At 45.9% G+C, this 7,914-nt stretch overlaps 1 protein-coding gene across 1 annotated transcript in view; it reads left to right on the top strand.

Annotated features, from left to right (window-relative positions):
- The window catches only part of dcc (DCC netrin 1 receptor), a 600,603-nt gene that overhangs the window by 576,909 nt on the left and 15,780 nt on the right, over positions 1–7,914 (top strand). The gene's annotated exons all lie outside the window — the stretch shown is intronic.

The following is a 7,914-nucleotide window of genomic DNA, read 5'->3' on the forward strand; positions in this document are numbered from 1 at the left end:
GCTCCCATTGCATTGTGTTCTTGTGCTAGAGATACCATTGACTACAACAGACATTTCTATTCAAGTCGATGTGCCGTAATGGGGGGGGGACCAGCGGCCATATTGAGCATCATTCTTTTTTCAGATTATAAACGCACACACACACACACACACACACACACATACACACACACACACACACACACACACACACACACACACACACACACACACACACACACACACACACACACACACACACACACACACACACACTCAGCCAGGTTCTCAGAATGACAATAGGGCTGATTGAAGTTGAGGTGGAGCAGAATGAACAGATCAGACTCCAACTGACTAGGTGGTCTGGCAGCTTTCAGCATCACCACACCACCACCCCCACACCACCACCCCCACACCACTACCACCACCACCCCCACCCCCACACCACTACACCACCACCACCACATCAGCACCACCACATCACCACCACCACACCACCACAACCCCACACCACCACCACCACATCATCACCACACCACCACATCAACACACCACATCACCACCCCCACACCACCACACCACCACACCACATCACCACCACCACCACCACCACCACACCACACCACCACCACATCACCCCACCACCACACCACCACACCACCTCATCAACACACCACCACACCAACACACCACCACACCAACACACCACCACACCACCACACCCCCACACCACCACATCACATCACATAATGGGCTCTCTGGGGTCCTTGGTGTTACTCTGTGTTACTACAGGGCTCGCTGGGGTCCTTGGTGTTACTCTGTGTTACTACAGGGCTCGCTGGGGTCCTTGGTGTTACTCTGTGTTACTGGGCTCTCTGGGGTCTTTAGTGTTACTTTGTGTTACAGGGCTCTCTGGGGTCCTTGGTGTTACTCTGTGTTACTGGGCTCACTGCGGTCCTTGGTGTTAATCTGTGTTACTGGGCTCTTTGGGGTCATTGGTGTTACTCTGTGTTACAGGGCTCTCTGGGGTCCTTGGTGTTACTCTGTGTTACTACAGGGCTCGCTGGGGTCATCGGTGTTACTCTGTGTTACTGGGCTCTCTGGGGTCTTTAGTGTTAATCTGTGTTACTGGGCTCACTGGGGTCATTGGTGTTACTCTGTGTTACAGGGCTCTCTGGGGTCCTTGGTGTTACTCTGTGTTACTGGGCTCTCTGGGGTCCTTGGTGTTACTCTGTGTTACTGGGCTCTCTGGGGTCCTTAGTGTTACTCTGTTCGCTGAGAGCCAAACATTATGCACTGAGAGTGGAACTAAGCCTGGGCCGGAGAGAAACAGAACATTGTGGGATAGACGCAGCTCGCCGTTCACCTCCCACGCTGCTCAGCAGAGAGACAGAGGGCCATCGTGTGAAATGCTTGGTAACGATCATAGTGTTAATTAAGACTGAAGCAGAAATGAAAACGCTAGTTTACAGCATGGGTCTCCAATGCGTTGCTCATGACTGACCAGTGGCTCAGGTGCTGTTAATGAGTTGTTCACATGTAGGTCATGAAAAATAATCAGTAGCCTCACAATACATGATTACACCATTACTCCGACTACAGTACACTCTGTTAATAAATTGTTAAATGTTGTGGTTACTGTATAGACCTAACCGTTACAATACAGGTTAAATATATGTTTTGTGTTTCAGATTCACTTCCGATAAGGTGGTTTGTTGCTCAGGTCGACTATAATTGACTGGCTGACTGTAATCTGTGGTGAAGCCAACCATATCTCTCCAGTCCAGTTCAGTCACAGTCCTTACTCCCAATCTATCAGCTACTGCTTCACTGAGCACTGTAGGTGTGTCTTGCTGTATTCGGTTTTCACTCACCAGAAATTTGAGCAGAAATGTATCTTCCTTGACATGGATCCTTTGTTTGAACTTCCCAAAGAAGCTCTTTTCATCCTGGGGGCTGCACCAAAAACGCCAATGCTGGAGAAGAGGTAGAAGGTGTGGGGCCCAAGTCAGACTCAATGGAGTAGACAATAAAGTAGACAAACTCAATGGCAAATATTTCCTTCCAGAGACATCAGGGACTGTAACATATTCTGTTTTATGGAATCATGGCTCTCTCTGGATATATTGTCCCTGTCCATTCAGCCAGCGGGGTTCTCCGTCCTTCGCAAGGTAAAAGATAAAATAACTCTCTGGGAAAAAGAAACGCGGAGTGGTTTGTTTCATGATTAACAACTCATGGTGTGATTGTGGTAATGTACAGGAAGTCAAGTCCTTTTGCTCTCTCTATCTGCAATACCTCACAATCAAATGCCCACCGCATTACCACCCGAGATCATTTTCTTCGGTCACTGTCACTGTCGTGTATATTCCCTCCCCAAGCCAACACTGCGAAGACCCTCAAGGAACTACACTCGACTATGTGCAAACTGGAAAGCGCATATCCTGAGACGGCATTTATTGTAGCTGGGGACTTTAACAAAGGAAATCTGAGGAAAACGCTACCGAAACATATGTCAACATGGACCCACGCGCAACATGGACACTGGGTCATTGCTACTCTCCCTTCTGGGTTGGCTACGCACTCCCTTCAGCAAATCGGATCACTCCTCCATTCTGCTCCTCCCCACATATAGGCAGAAACTTAAACAGGAAGCTCCCGTGGTAATGACTGTTCAACGTTGGTCTGAACAATCGGAACCTGTGCTTCGAGATTGTTTTGATCACACGGACTGCCGCTGAGATAAGTATCAACATACAGTGGGGAAAACAAGTATTTGTTACACTGCCGATTTTGCAGGTTTTCCTACTTACAAAGCATGAAGAGGTCTGTAATTTTTATCATAGGTACACTTCAACTGTGAGAGACGTAATCTAAAACAAAAATCCAGAAAATCACATTGTATGATTTTTAAGTAATTAATTAACATTTTATTGCACATATTGCACCGACTCGGTGACTGAGTTTATCAGAAAGTGCATGGAGGATGTTGTTCCTACTGTGACGATTACTACTTATCCAAACCAGAAACTCTGGATAGATGGCAGCATTCACGCAAAATTGAACGTCTACCACATCATTTAACCACGGCAAGGTGACTGGGAACATGGACGTGTACAAACAGAGCAGCCATGACCCCTGAAAGGCAATCAAAGAGGCAAAACAACACTACAGGGACAAAAGTGGAGTCGCAATTCAACGGCAGGGACTCCAGATAATCACAGATTATAAAGGGAAAGCCAGCCACGTCGAGGACACCGACACCTCGTTTCCGGATGAGCTAAATACCTTCTTCACCCGTTTCGAGGAAAACAACATCGAGCCGCCGACGCTTATGAGGACTGTGTGCTCTCGTTCTCTGTGGCCGACATGAGTGGGTCATTGAAGCTTGTTAACCCACACAAGGCTGCCGGCCCAGACGGCATCCCAAGATGGACATAATGACGGACATATTCAATCACTACCTATCACAGTCTGTTGTCCCCACTTGCATCAAGATGTCCAACATTATTTCTGTACCAAAGAAGGAAAAGGTAACTGAACTAAGTGACTATTGCCCCCGTAGCACTCACTTCTGTCACCATGAAGTGCTTTGAGAGGCTAGTTAAGGATCATATCACCTCCACCTTACCTGACACCCTGACCCACTGCAATTTGCATACCACCCCATTAGATCCACCGATGATGCAATCACCATTTCAATGCACACTAACCCTATCCCACCTGAACAAGAGAATCACTGGGGGAAACACCTCCTGCCATCCAGGACATGTACAGGACATGGTGTCACAGGAAATCCATAGATAATGCTAATCTCAATAGCCCTTCACATGGTCCTCATCCACCTGGATAAGAGGAATACCTATGTGAGAGAATATTGTTCATTGACCACAGCTCAGCGTTCAACAGAATTGTCCCTTCCAAGTTTGTAACCAAGCTTAGGACCCTGGGACTAAACTCCTCACTCTGCAACTGGATCCTGGACTTACTGACGGGCCGACCCTAGGTGGTGAGAGTAGGTAACATCCTCTCCGCCACACTTACCCTCAAAACAGGGCACCACAGGGGAGGTGTGCTTAGTCTCCTCCTGTATTCCCTGTTCACCCATGGCTGGGTGGCCACGCATGACTTCATCAAGTTTACAGACAACACAACATGACATTTGTAGGCCTGATCACCGGCGACGATGAGACAGTCTATAGGGAGTTGGTCAGTGACCTGGCAGTGTGGTGCCAGAACAACAACCTCTCCCTCAATGTCAGTAAGACCAAGGAGCTGATCGTGGACTACTGGAAACAGAGGGGGTGGGGAGCCACCAGGGCTGCAGTGGAGCGGGTTGAGAGCTTCAAGTTCCTCTGTGTCCAAATCACTAAGGACCTAAAGTGGTCCGCATGCGCACGGTCGTGAAGAAGGCCCGACAGTCTTCCCTCTCAGGAGGTTGAAAAAGATTTGGCATGGGCCCTCAAATCCTCAAAAACTTCTACAGCTGTACAATTGAGAGCATCTTGACTGGCTGCATCACTGCTTGGTATGCTAATAGCACCGCCCTCGATCGCATTGCTCTACAGAGGGTGATGCGGACAGTCGCTGCCATCCAGGACCTCTATATTGGTTGTGAATGGAAAATCGTTAAAGACTCTAAACACCCAAGACAGCTGTTCTCTCTGACTTTTAATCCTAGTAAAAATTATTTGTCTTAGGTCAGTTAGGATCACCACTTTATTTCAAGAATGTGAAATGTCAGAATAATAACAGAGAGAATGATATATTTCAGCTTCAAGTTCTTTCATCACATTCCCAGTGGGTGAGAAGTTTACATACACTCAATTAGTATTTGGTAGCATTGTCTTTAATTTTTTTTTTTACATGGGTCAAACATTTTGCGTAACCTTCCACAAGCTTTCCACAATAAGTTGGGTGAATTTTGGCCCATTCCTCCTGACAGAGCTGGTGTAACTGAGTCAGGTTTGTAGGCCTCCTTGCTTGCACACGCTTTTTCAATTCTGCCCACACATTTTCTATAGGATTGAGGTCAGGGCTTTGTGATGGCCACTCCAATACCTTGACTTTGTTGTCCTTAAGCCATTTTTCCACAACTTTGGAATTATACTTGGGGTCATTGTCCATTTGGAAGACCCATTTGCGACCAAGCTTTAACTTCCTGACTGATGTCTTGAGATGTTGCCTCAACATTTCCACACAATTTTCCTCCCTTATGATGCCATCTATTTTGTGAAGTGCACCAGTCCCTCCTGCAGCAAAGCACCCCACAACATGATGCTGCCACCCCCGTAATTCACGGTTTGGATGGTGTTCTTCGGCTTGCAAGCATCCCCCTTTTTCCTCCAAACATAAGAATGGTCATTGTGGCCAAACAGTTCTATTTTCGTTTCATCAGACCAGAGGACATTTCTCCAAAAAGTATGATCTTTGTCCCTATGTGCAGTTGCAAATCGTAGTCTGGCTTTTTTATGGCGGTTTTGGAGCAGTGGCTTCTTCCTTGCTGAGCGGCTTTTCAGGTTGTCGATATAGGACTTGTTCTACTGTGGATATAGATACTTTTGTACCTGTTTCCTCCAGCATCTTCACAAGGTCCTTTGCTGTTGTTCTTGGATTGATTTGCACTTTTTGCACCAAAGTACGTTCATCTCTAGGAGACAGAACTCGTCTCCTTCCTGAGCGGTATGACGGTTGCATGGTCCCATGGTGTTTATACTTGCGTACTATTGTTTGTACAGATGAACGTGGTACCTTCAGGCATTTGGAAATTGGATGAACCAGACTTGTGGAGGACTTGTGGAGGTCAGGTTTTCTGAGGTCTTGGCTGATATATTTGGATTTTCCCATGATTCCAAGCAAAGAGGCACTGAGTTTGAAGGTAGGCCTTGAAATACATCCAAAGGTACACCTCCAATTGACTCAAATTAGATCAATTAGCCTATCAGAAGCTTCTAAAGCCATTACTTAATTTTCTGGAATTTTCCAAGCTGTTTAAAGGCACAGTCAACTTAGTGTATTTAAACTTCTGACCCACTGGAATTGTGATACACTGAATTATAAGTGAAATAATCTGTCTGTAAACAATTATTGGAAACATTTATTATGCCATGAACAAAGTAGATGTCATATCCGACTTGCCAAAACTGTAGTTTGTTAACAAGAAATTTGTGGAGTGGTTGAAAAACGAGTTTTAATGACTCCAACCTAAGTGTATGTAAAGCCCCGACATCAACTGTACTGCCATCACCATAGTATCCCTGTCCCCTTCCCCCTATACACATCTACCTCCATCACTCCAGTATCCCTGTCTCCTTCCCCCTATACATATCTACCTCCATCACTCCAGTATCCCTGCCTCCTTCCCCCTATACATATCTACCTCCATCACTCTAGTATCCCTGTCCCCTTCCCCCTATACATATCTACCTCCATCACTCCAGTATCCCTGTCTCCTTCCCGCTATACATATCTACCTCATCACTCTAGTATCCCTGTCCCCTTCCCCCTATACATATCTACCTCCATCACTCCAGTATCCCTGTCTCCTTCCCCCTGTACATATATACCTCCATCACTCTAGTATCCCTGTCTCCTTCCCCCTATACATATCTACCTCCATCACTCCAGTATCCCTGTCTCCTTCCCCCTATACATATCTACCTCCATCACTCTAGTATCCCTGTCTCCTTCCCCCTATACATATCTACCTCCATCACTCTAGTATCCCTGTCCCCTTCCCTCTATACATATCTACCTCCATCACTCTAGTATCCCTGTCTCCTTCCCCCTATACATATCTACCTCCATCACTCCAGTATCCCTGTACATTGTTCATGTGGCACTGACCCTGTATATAGTCTCCTTACCCCTATACATATCTACCTCCATCACTCCAGTATCCCTGTCTCCTTCCCCCTATACATATCTACCTCCATCACTCCAGTATCCCTGTCTCCTTCCCCCTATACATATCTACCTCCATCACTCCAGTATCCCTGTCTCCTTCCCCCTATACATATCTACCTCCATCACTCTAGTATCCCTGTCTCCTTCCCCCTATACATATCTACCTCCATCACTCCAGTATCCCTGTACATTGTTAATTTGGCACTGACCCTGTATATAGTCTCCTTACCCCTATACATATCTACCTCCATCACTCCAGTATCCCTGTACATTGTTAATATGGTACTGACCCTGTATATAGTCACCTTCCCCCCATACACATCTACCTCCATCACTCCAGTATCCCTGTCTCCTTCCCCCTATACATATCTACCTCCATCACTCCAGTATCCCTGTACATTGTTAATGTGGTACTGACCCTGTATATAGTCACCTTCCCCCTATACATATCTACCTCCATCACTCCAGTATCCCTGTACAATGTTAATATGGTATTGACCCTGTATATAGTCACCTGTTACTCCCCGGCTTCCACCCGGTACTCTACCCTGCATCTTAGAGACTGTTACTAGCCGGCTACCACCCGGTACTCTACCCTGCATCTTAGAGACTGTTACTACTGGCTACTGCATGGTACTCTACCCTGCACCTTAGAGACTGTTACTAGCCGGCTACCACCCGGTACTCTACCCTGCACCTTAGAGACAGCTACCCTATGTACATAGTCATTGAACACTGGTCACTCTAATAATGTTTACATACAAAACACACCATTATGTGTATATATATATATATATAATTCTTAATATGTTTATTCTTCTGGATTATATATATTTTTTTAAATAGTTTTTATTGTTTTTATTTATTTTATTTATTTTTATGTAATGTTGGAGTTAGACACACAAGCATTCCCCCGCAGCTGCAATAACATCTGCACATCCGTGTACGCCGACCACTTCGATTCGATTTGATATTCACACTTGTTGTTTTCTTTCTCCTCTATGATGTGATCTATCCAGCCTATCACAG

The sequence above is a fragment of the Oncorhynchus mykiss genome, chromosome 12 (genome assembly GCF_013265735.2).
Source record: "Oncorhynchus mykiss isolate Arlee chromosome 12, USDA_OmykA_1.1, whole genome shotgun sequence".
Lineage (NCBI taxonomy): Eukaryota > Metazoa > Chordata > Actinopteri > Salmoniformes > Salmonidae > Oncorhynchus > Oncorhynchus mykiss.